This window comes from Ictidomys tridecemlineatus, chromosome 12 (assembly GCF_052094955.1).
Source record: "Ictidomys tridecemlineatus isolate mIctTri1 chromosome 12, mIctTri1.hap1, whole genome shotgun sequence".
Classification (NCBI taxonomy): Eukaryota; Metazoa; Chordata; class Mammalia; order Rodentia; family Sciuridae; genus Ictidomys; species Ictidomys tridecemlineatus.
In genome coordinates, this window is record NC_135488.1 from 51,161,142 (window position 1) to 51,172,844 (window position 11,703).

Genomic DNA, 11,703 nt, shown 5'->3' on the forward strand with positions numbered 1-11,703 from the left:
ACTAATCATATTGACATGATGAAAGAAGTCACAGTCTTCGGCCTTGATAAGTTTTCAAATAATATGGTGAGAGAGACAGCTGCAGAACTCTAAAACATGTGAAGTTCTGTACCAGAAAAACAAACAAAAAATAAAAATATATGCTATATTTTGACAAGAGGAGCTGAGGTACATTGAAAAGAAAAACCCTGAATGATAAGTAGGACCTCAAAGTGGGAAAGACAAGTCTTTCTAAGGGGTGGGTAACTATGATGAACCTTTGGTTGTAATGCATGAATAGGTAGAGATGAACGTATAGTAAGCATAGATTTGTTGATTCATAAAGAAAAAGTAATCAAGCTAGAGGCTTGGTTTTATTCTATCAGCAATAAGTATTTATTAAAGCATTTAACTATAGGATTAATAAATTCCAAACATCATGTCAGAATAATTATATGGAAAACCATATTACATATGGATTTTGTAGAAAGAGACCTGAGGCAAAGATGCAAATTACTAAGTTATTGTATTATTCAATTTCTGCAATTTGATGTTGATTACAAAGATTAAAAGAGTCCATTGAATCTTAAAAAGCTAAGAAGTTAAATCAGAAATTTTATTTGTTTAGATTCCTGCAATAGTTTGTTTGGTTGTTTTCATCTGTCATAAGGAAGAAAATAACATTGTCCAGTAAAGAATCATGACATATATTTTCAAAAGTAAGACTTACATTTCCTAGAAGCTATTGGATTTGTCATTTGTGTCCAATGCTTACTTCAGTTAGCATGATTGACACTTTAATCTCCACCAGCATCTGGAAAATTATTTTAGCAATAATTTAATTTCCAATCTGATATCTAAAATTCTGTCGTTCTTTTTTTCAAACACTATATCTAGACATTGCAAAACATTCCTCTACTAGGATATAAGGCTCCTCTACTACAGTATAAATGTCATATTAATAAAAATTGTTTTTTTATGTCACTTTTGTCAAATTCATAGATATTTTAAAGATTTACTTATTTGGGGCAGCAAAAGGCATTGCCTTTTTATTTGTTTGTTTCCTGCCTCAGATGTATTTGTACAAACAGCATAGGAGAACACCAGCCTCAAGCAGAAAGCAGCACAGGAGACAGATCAGATCTTCTGTCCTTACATTGACAGAGACACAAGAAGTGCTTTCATGGGAGCCCAGGGACCTTTGAAAACCTGAGCTTCACCTAGGACTGAAGCTGGAGCTGGAACTGCAGTCAAGGCCTGGGCTTTAGTCTGAGCAGTGACCTTGGATTTTAAAACTGGAGATCCTGAGCAATGCAGTCAGGTAGGTGCTCCAGAGCTGAACTTGGGGTGGGTGACGTAGGCAAGTAGATCAAGTTTATGGCTGACACTGTTTGGGTTCCCGCCTTGAATTTCACCACAGCGTTGATAACTTGCACATATGAACTCATTGTCTTAGTGTCTCTGGTCTGCCTCTTGAAGCCCTACTTTTTGTGCTTTTTTGGTAAAGTACATGTTCCTCAGGAACTTGTGGTCTACTCTCTTAGGTGATATCTTTGTGATGAGGATCTTTGATAACTGTTTCTCTTATATATTTGGGATTGGTGGTATGTGGTGTGGTTCTTGGATTTAGCCATGTCTACACAAAAACTTGTGCCTCCCAGAGTACCTGTGACTCAAAGAGGAAAAGTGACACTTGTATTTTAAATTGTGTATAATTGCCTTAATAACCAAAATGTTCTATTTTTTTTTAGAAATAATACCTTAGCATCGTTCTTTATTATTTGTGTTTAATTGAGATCTCTTTCCAGCAGACAATAGGAAATTGCCACTTATGATATCATTTGATTCATTATCATTTCGAACAAAGTAATCATTAACTTTTTAAAGTTGTATTCTTTATTGAAATACAAAAATATCCCCACCCTATGTGTATTTGTTACTCCCAAATTTCTGTATACATGAGAACTTGAGAGGCAAAATAAAATCCACATAGAAAATTTGCCTCTTTGATTACTATATTAATTTTCTATACTGAAATTCTCCAAAATTAGAAAAGACACTAAGTGTGAACCCCAAAATCTTACTTAAAAGCTATTGGAGTTTCTGTAATCATCATGAATCACTCTAATAGGGTAGCATTCTGTCAGTTATGACATCAACATATTTGGGTTCACTGGGTATTTCCCAAAGAGAAATTTTTTATTTTGAGATAATTTCATGTGTTTTTGTCTCATTTGGACTCAACTGAATTTCAGTACAAGTTCTAATCTGAACAAATAAACACTTGAAATTTTTCCTGGATGAGGCTCATCATTAACTATCAAAATCATCTTTCCAAATACTATTAAAAATTCCATCGTTTCCATTATGAAGAGTCAGAAGTTGTATTTGTGCGATTGTGAAAATTTAAGACAGTCGAGCCAGAGACTAGAGTTGAGTCAATTTAATGGTCACTGATGCACAAATTTACATTTCAGGAGATCAGACAACATCTATTTTGCAAGCTGCAGTTAACCAACAAATCCATTTTGAAATATATCTGTGAATGTTTAAAACCCTCTCATATTTTATATATTTATCTTTATTAAGACTTTTTAAAAAGAGGTCCATAATCTATTGAATTTAACACTACATGGATAAAAACTCAGCCTGAACATGGAGTCACTTTTTCTTGCTATGGTATTATTGAAAGTCAATTTCTTTTAAGTAAGGAGTCAAGAAACTTTCCTGTGTTAAAAGATCTAATAATTTTATAAGATTCGGAGATGTCTTACTTCCTACAAATATACCTTCCTTAATCAGTGATTTCAGACATATAAAGAACTCCTGGAATTCACCTCAACTCAGGGATATCCCAAATCATTTATAATCAATAATAATTGATGACAGTATAGGCAATTGAAAATAAAACAGACCAAGATTAACTCATGAGGTAGAAAATGTGAATTAAGATTAGAATAATAAAATCAGAGCAAGACAAACGATTGCCATGGACTCATATTAGCTCAGAAAGAGGTATAGTAAATAATAATAATAATAATAATATTGAAGTATCTCTATCACCATGTCTTCAGCTTTCTATTCCATGCTTCTCTATGTCAAATATTTTTTAAATGCAAACTTAATTGTATTCTGTTTAAAATTTTACCTTGCATTTTATATATTTGCTTCAGTATATATTTTTTTACTTCTGCTGCTGTTATTATTTCTGCTAATTCAATTTAAGCTCATGTAAACACATAAAAGTAAAAGCAAAAGGAAATTTACCCCTCACAATTGTCATCATTGTTCAAATACCCTAGAGATCATCACTTATTTTAAGAGTTTCCACAAATCCTTCTAAATATATATATACATACACACACACACACTTATATAAGAATAGATTACATAGGTATGTGTATGTATATATGGATATGAGATTACAGGACAGATTAGATTCCTAAATCAGATGACTACAATCATAGATTTTACCCAGTAAAAATATTTTTAAGTAATTTCAAGAATATCAAAATATAACTTGGATATTGATCATCCTAAATTTCCATGCAATAAAATCCTAGTAATCAGGTGGGAACTACTGGGATGTAGTAGAATCTTTTGGAGATGGGACTTAGTTGGAAGAACTTAACTCATTGGGGAGGTGCTCTTGAAGAAGATATTAATACTCTATACATTAATACTCTATTAATGTTCTATAGGGGAAAGTGCTTTGAGATATTTTCTGCTTTCAGAAATGCTAACATGGAGCAAAAAATACATTATTAAATATTTAAGCTTAAAAATTTTAAAAAACGACTCTTTCAATTTGTAGAGTAAATATTTCTTCTCAGACTGAATGTGAAATATTAGTTTTAAATTTTCAGAGAATATTTTTTTGTGACATGTGAACATTCAATCATTTTAGATTACCTCTAACTCTTCTGCTTTTGAAATGAATAATACATACAGAAAATTATGCAAATTTATCCATGCTCTCCATGCAAAGAGAAAATTTCACCAAACAATATTAAGTGACATGCATGAAGTGACTGTGTATATATAATCAAAAATTTTATACAGAAGTTATTGATAATAAAACTAATGGTAATAGCCACATAATTTACTTTTTATTTTAATTAATTAATTAATTAATATTTTGGTACAAGGGATTGAACCCAAGGGCACTTAACCACTGAATCACAACTGCCTCCCCCCACATTTTTTTACTTTTATTTTTATTGCTGAGGCTGACTTTCAACTCACAAACCTCCTGCCTCAGCCCTGAGGTGCTGGAATTACATGTGTATACTACCACACCTGGCATAATTTACTTTTTAACAGTGATTTTTCCACAGGGCTTAAAAATTTAAGCACTAAATAAAATAATATAAATGTTTGGAAGTAGGTTTTTCACATTGAGTCTTAACATCTAACATTTTTTTCTAAATGTATGAGATATCAAGCCATGAATTCATAGGCTGTTCCACTTTAAATAGTTCTGCTTTCTGAAAATTCATATTGAAAAAATTTTAAAAAAGGATCAATCTATGGTAATGAATTTATTTCAAAATGATTTATTTATTTAAAAGAAAAGATTTTCAGTTGCACTTCTGCATTCAGCAGATGGTGGGGAACACAGGGAGTGGGACGTGAGGTTAAATGGAAGAGACAGATCAGCCTTCTTATACAGAAGGTAACTGAAAAAGGTGGTCAACAGCTAGGGACAGGGCAGTTTGAGTATCACTACTCAGGGAGATGAAAGGTTTTGTGCAACAAAGCCTTATATCCCATGTGCTGCTAAGTATTGATTTTAATTCCATGTTTTGGCTTATGTTTTAAGACTTAACTGTGAGTTTTTAAGAGGTGAAAACTCTGCTTTGTTTTTTTCCCTACTGTGTTTTTTTTTCCTCTCATTCAATTTATGTTAGTGCCTTTACCTTAAAAAATAATAAGATCCAGGCTCAGTGGTGCAGAACTGTAAGCCCAGTGACTCCAGAGATCAAGGCAAAAGGACTGCAAGTTTCAGGCTAGTCTGAGCAATTTAGTGAGATCTTGTCTCCAAAAATAAAAAATAAAAATTTAAAAAGGGCCAGGAATGTAGCACAGTGGTAGAGACCTGTGGGTTGAATCCCCAGTATGAAAATCATGATGATAATGATAATAATAACAACAATAAAACACTATAAAAGTGGTTGAGTATTCAAATGATCCCCGAATTATGTCAGGGAGGTGTTCATTCTGACTGACTCCACATGACTCCAGCAAAGGAACAAACGAAAAGACTCATGGCAGATTCCCAAGGAATAAAGTGTTACTGAAACTTACTTTTAGGAGTCTAAATGTGGTGGGTAAAAATGTAGGTAGAAGAGAAGTAGCTGTGAAATACAAAATTAAAAAAATAAAATAAAAACATTGGTTTATCACATTTAAATGATTCACTATTTTAGACCCTCAGAGATGTTTCAGCATATCAGAGAGTGATAACAATGAGTGTCACTGGCATATCTTTGCTCCTTCATAACAATCATACCACCGAATCATGATTATTTTGTTATAAAATAAAGCAATATTTGGAAAAGGGAGTTGGCAACAAAGAAAATGGGCCAGGAATGTAGCACAGTGGTAGAGACCTGTGGGTTGAATCCCCAGTATGAAAATCATGATGATAATGATAATAATAACAACAATAAAACACTATAAAAGTGGTTGAGTATTCAAATGATCCCCGAATTATGTCAGGGAGGTGTTCATTCTGACTGACTCCACATGACTCCAGCAAAGGAACAAACGAAAAGACTCATGGCAGATTCCCAAGGAATAAAGTGTTACTGAAACTTACTTTTAGGAGTCTAAATGTGGTGGGTAAAAATGTAGGTAGAAGAGAAGTAGCTGTGAAATACAAAATTAAAAAAATAAAATAAAAACATTGGTTTATCACATTTAAATGATTCACTATTTTAGACCCTCAGAGATGTTTCAGCATATCAGAGAGTGATAACAATGAGTGTCACTGGCATATCTTTGCTCCTTCATAACAATCATACCACCGAATCATGATTATTTTGTTATAAAATAAAGCAATATTTGGAAAAGGGAGTTGGCAACAAAGAAAATGTCCTTGAGGATATGCATTCATATTTGCTCCAGATTGCCATTAAATATCCTTCAGCACATTCTTTTCCTATATGAGAGAAATGTAATTTTTTTTAAAAGTTCAAAAATAGTTTAGAAAGTAATCTTTTTGGTTAAGTATGCGCACTTCAATAGCTTACCTCAATTTAATCAGAGGAATGGGTTATTCTTAGGCATAAAATCTAGACTAAAATTTGAAAAATATCCCAAACCTGTAGTTCCCAACCATCTAAGACACATTCCCACAATCAAACACTAAGGATTCTAGAAAATAACGTTTCACAAATCACACTTTATTGGGATTTCACTTGAAGATTCACATAGTCTAAAATAAAGCTATAAAAAAATGTAGGTTAACCACAACAGCTGCTGCATACCACAGATATTTAAAACACAAATGCATAGAAGATGAGTCATATAAGGCTTGACAATCGGAACCAACCTAAAAGTATCTAGAGCAATATCTTTCCCCCCAGCCCTAATTGCAAGAAGCATTATATCTGAAACATAGAGAGAAAGGAATAAGTCCTGTTTGTTTTTATTGATTACTTTATTTGAAATTTCTGTAATTATACCTTTAAATATACCACTGAAAACACTGAGTAAGCATTTCAATAAAACATTTAATAGTGTGTCCTAATTTTGTCAGTTTCTTTTTGCAGTATTTACTGTGGTAGAAAGTCATGCACTTACGATGTAGAAGAATAAATATTACTAAGAATTAAATTATCAAAGCCACATGAAAAGACATATAGAAATGATTTTGAGCTCTTAAAATGAAGTGAAGTAGTCATCATCACATTATGAAAATTTTCAAGGTCAGTTAGAACTCAGAATATTTACATGTAGTGTTTTGTTGACAGAGTAGTAAATTTGTATTCTTTTTGGATAAAGAATGTTTAATAATTTTACATAGAATAAATAATTGTACATTGGTGTGAGGGGGATTATTCTGGGTGCTGAGATAAAGAGTTGTTTTAAGATCATTATTAAAGTGCTATTTTTTTCAAGGGGATTAACACACAGACTAGTCTCAGAATTTCCCCTGGTACTGGATCTCAGCACCATTATCAGCGATTTGGACAAATAAAACCTTTACCCTATTTGACTAATTTTAAAGGAGTCAAAATCATGATTCTCATCACGTATACATTTAACATGTGACAATGATGTTTATTTAACCATTAATTAATGAAGGAGCCAGCTAGATAATAAAGCTGGTTTAAACAGAAATTTGAAGAATTATACAATTAAACAAAACAAATCTGATATAAATTTACCATTGATAAACTTTTTTTTTTAAACTATGTTACAGGGCCCTAAATCTGTAACACTTTTGGTTGTCTTTTCTATCATATAGTTTTTGTAGATATAAATGTGTATTCTTATTGGGGGGTTCTGAGGTATATCAAAGTCATATTTGTTATCCTGAATAGGTAAGTACTCCTGAATAATGCTATTAAGAATATTTGATGAACTAGAAATTATCTTCATGCTTTGTTTCCGAGTTTCAAATTTTTTTCTTTGGTAATGTTGTCTAGATATCTAGTGCAGTGAGTTGTCTTATAAAGAAAGGAGCACATTTCTGACCAATTTTAGAATCAGTATTTGGGCCATGCTAACCCTAGTTACTCAGTGGGAGAGAATAGAATAGCTCTGCTAGGATGAATGTACACCTGTTGGCAACTGAATGTCACGAGATGCTTGCAAACTGGGGACTGAAAGCAAAAGTTCTCATTCCATAAAAATTATTGATAGAATCATGAGATTTAAAAAGATTAATGGGAAATTTTGTATATTTTCCTTAAAATTTCAGAGAATAAATGGTTAAAATATAAGCCAAAAAGAGTGATCCTTGAAAGATTCATAATGCACTCTGAATTTTGCTATACAAACTATTTAGTTGAACTTTAAAAAGAAGTACCTACAATGGGTTATCCAAAATATTCTATGATTAAAATGCTAGTGGTAACTGAAAGTATTTCTAAGATGCATCTTTTAAAAACTTTCCTTTTTAAATTAAAAATTAGAAAATCTAGTAATTGATTATGTAGAGTCAAGTAAAAATTTAGGGTTAATTTTGAAGTTGTCTGGATGAGATAACATTAAGTAAAAATATTGTGTATATTTTAATAATAATGAATCTTCACTTATAAAACAGCTTATGAAAATTTCCCCTGATTATTAAGTGAATTAAAGCAGTCTTTTAAAACGAACTATCTTTAATTGTATGTCTACATTACAATTTATTTCAAAATTATTTTAAGAAATATATCAGTTTTAATAAAATCTGGCAAACTTAATAATGTAAGCTTTGCCTATGAATCAGACTGTAAAACTGAGCTGTGTTAATATTTCAGTGACTATGAATTCTTAAAGTGACATATAATGAACAATATTCTAAGTGTAATAATTTCAGAACTAGTTGGTAGCAATTGTAACATTTAGAAATCATGATTTTTTTTTTCTTTTTTTTGTGGTGCTGGGAATTGAACCCAGGGCCTTGTGCATGTGAGGGAAGCACTTTACCAACTGAGCTATATCCCCAGCCAAAGAGATCATCATTTAATGCTCAAAATTTTATTTATGATTTTTAAAAATCACAACAAAATGCTAGATAAAGCCTACACCCACATATCACACAGTCTTATTCTTGTAGTAGCAATTTTATGTGAATTGGATATTAATATTTTTACTCCAAGAAACTGAAGGCTGACTAACTTTCTTGAAAATTTTGCTCTACTAACCAAGGAAAAACCAATAACAAATTTTAAAAAGCACTTCACAGATTCTAAATATATTCTTTATTTCCCCAATAACTTTGAGAGAAATAAAGTGACTCATATTTTTCCTTTAGAAATCCATTTTCATATTAGGTAAAGCATTGAGAGATTTAAGAAAAACTAATAATCATACACAATTCACTCCCAGTGACGGGACTGTTCATGTTCTAAATAGAGGGGTATTTTTGTATTCATGGTATTTAAAGGGAGAATATTCATGCCATTAGGGCTCCTGCTGCAAAATGCTTTTTCAAAAAAAAATACGATTTTAATATGGACATTTGGATTGATTTCCTACGCATACTTTGCTTGCCTTTAGACAAGTTTTTTGCATATGTATGTGTGTGTGTGTGTGTGTGTGTATTTTTCTTTTAATGCAGCCACCATTGGTATTTTGCTGCAAATATACTCCATAGTGAAAAAATGAGCTCCTAACGTTTTTCCAAACTAGAAATGAATTACATGTAGTTTCAATTTTGTTGAATTTTCCCCAAGATATCAAATGCTTACAATGGTTTGTTTCATATATGCCAAAAAAATAATAATAGGAAAAAACTTTTAATAGAAATTTATGAAGAATGAACAGGGAATTAGAAAAATGGATATTTGTAAGTTAACGTTTAGTACTTTGTGAAATGAAGGCAAATTCTTCCTGTACACACTTTCCATAACTCAGAATGATAATCAGTAAGATTTCAAAGATTATACTTCATAATGACTAAATGACTTTAAAATTTCAATATGTTAAGAAAAGTGACTACTACATTATATATCTATGCAATTGTGTGTATGACAGACTATCAATAAAATTTGTTATGTTTCTGTTTGGATGAATAGCTTTGAATAAACTGTTGGTAAACAAGTACATAAAAATAAATGGGTCATATCTTTATAAACTGACATTGCATGTCAAAACTTTAATGTTGAAACTAAATTTGAATTTTATTCCTTCAAATTATTCAAAGGAAAAATAATTATACTTGACTATGTTATTATAAGTTAGAGAAGCACTAGAAAACTCTTATTTTCCTGATGAAGCAGAGCTGAATGAATTAGCCTCTGGCTCTCATTGGTTATAAGGACCACCTTTGCTACAATTCATGGGCATTTCTTGGTGTTTTGCTTGAATTATGTGTTGATAAGGTATTTTCTTCTGTGTCCTCTCCTAAGATAATTTGTAATACACTATTTTAAAACTTCACGCATTTATTTTCTATACTTATCTTTTCTCCCATTTTTTGTTTTTTTTTTCCTTTCCTCTCATTAAAAGTGGAGTTTGGTCAACATGAGTTTGAGTAAGAATTGGGGGGAAAAAATACACCAATTGAATAGCATCTTGTAAGATCTTATTTCAGAGTTATCTGCCTGTTTTTCTACAAGGGTATCATCTATTATCCTACCAGTGATTTAGGGCCCACTTTTCCTGCATCGGGAGCTCCTCTGTGGGGAGTTCTCTGAGATCCCAGAGTCAGAATGTGGCAGATTATGAGTACATCTCTATAATGTAGTGGAGCATTAGCATTAGTAAATGGGAATATGTAGAACTTTGTGACATAAAAGTCCATTATAAAAAAAAAGACTAGCCTTTTTTATTTCCTCTCTCTAGAAAAGCTGGTTTCAAAAATAAATAATAATCTGACTTCTGGAGCTCAAGCTTATGACAGAAGGCAGGAAAAAGGACTGAATCTGAACCAAAATTTTATAGGGTTATGGTCATCACTAACAAGAAGGAAATACAGAAGGTGGAAAAACAAAACAATGGGACAGAAAGAAAGACTGAGGAAGGATAAAGAAGGACAGATAAAAAAAGGTAAAGACAATGGAACATAAGAATCTTCATCTTAAAATTCAGCAAGTGTATACCAATTTTAGCCTTCTTTGTAGTCACTACTAATAAATTGCTAAATTTTAAATTGAGCTTATTATATATCAGACAAACTGCTGTGCGTTTTACATATGCTTACTCTAAGTATTTCTCAAGTACCAAATAGAATATGCTTACTGCTATGACTGTTTTAATATAGGGACGCTGGAATAGTGAGTTTAACCAACCTGTCCTAATGTGTTTACTGATGAACAGAGGACTTGACAAAGGTAGTGGAGCTCTATTGTACACAAAGTCTTAGCCTGCCTAGGTTACCATCCATCTCTGCACTGTAATGCCTTGTAAAGCATTGGTTCCTAAATGCATTTAATAAAGGTGAAATTGTTTTTTATTTTAGTAGCTTTATAACATACTTTGCATTAGGGAATGTGATGTCTCTAGCTTCCTACTTCTTTCTCAGAATTGTTTAGGCTATTTGTGGGTTTTTTTTTTTTTTTTTTTTTATGCTTACATGCAACTTTTAAGATCTGTGAAAAGTGCCATTGGAATCTTGATGGGGATTGCACTAAATCCGATCCCTGCAGGTAGTAAGGACATTTGAACAACACTAATTCTTTTAATTTATGAACACAGGATATCTTTTCATTTATTTGCATCTTCATTTTGTTTCAATCAATGTTGTATAATTTTCAGTATATAAACCATTCATCTTTTTGTTTAGGTTTATTTCTAAAAATTTTATTCTTTTTGATGCTAATGTCAATAAGATTATTTTCTTAACATCTTTTTCAGAAAGTTTGTTAACTTATAAAAATGTAATTGATTTTTATATATACTTCTGTATCTGGAAACTCTATTAAATTTGTTTGTTATTTCTAATAGTTTAGTATGTTGCAAAGCTCCAGTTTAAAAAAAAAACAGTATAACTGACATAACAATAGACGTAATTCTGTGGAAAAGAGAATCCACACACATATGGCCAACTAATATCTAACAAGGCAT

The 11,703-nt window shown here is 31.6% G+C and overlaps 1 long non-coding RNA gene across 1 annotated transcript in view; it reads left to right on the forward strand.

The window, feature by feature from the left end:
* The window catches only part of LOC144369330 (uncharacterized), a 286,790-nt gene extending 275,450 nt beyond the window's left edge, over nt 1-11,340 (forward strand). Inside the window, exons 5-6 of the long non-coding RNA XR_013428847.1 lie at nt 1,053-1,300; nt 10,483-11,340. This is a non-coding gene — a long non-coding RNA (uncharacterized LOC144369330). The remainder of the gene's footprint in view (nt 1-1,052; nt 1,301-10,482) is intronic.
* The last annotated feature ends 363 nt before the right edge of the window (nt 11,341-11,703 follow it).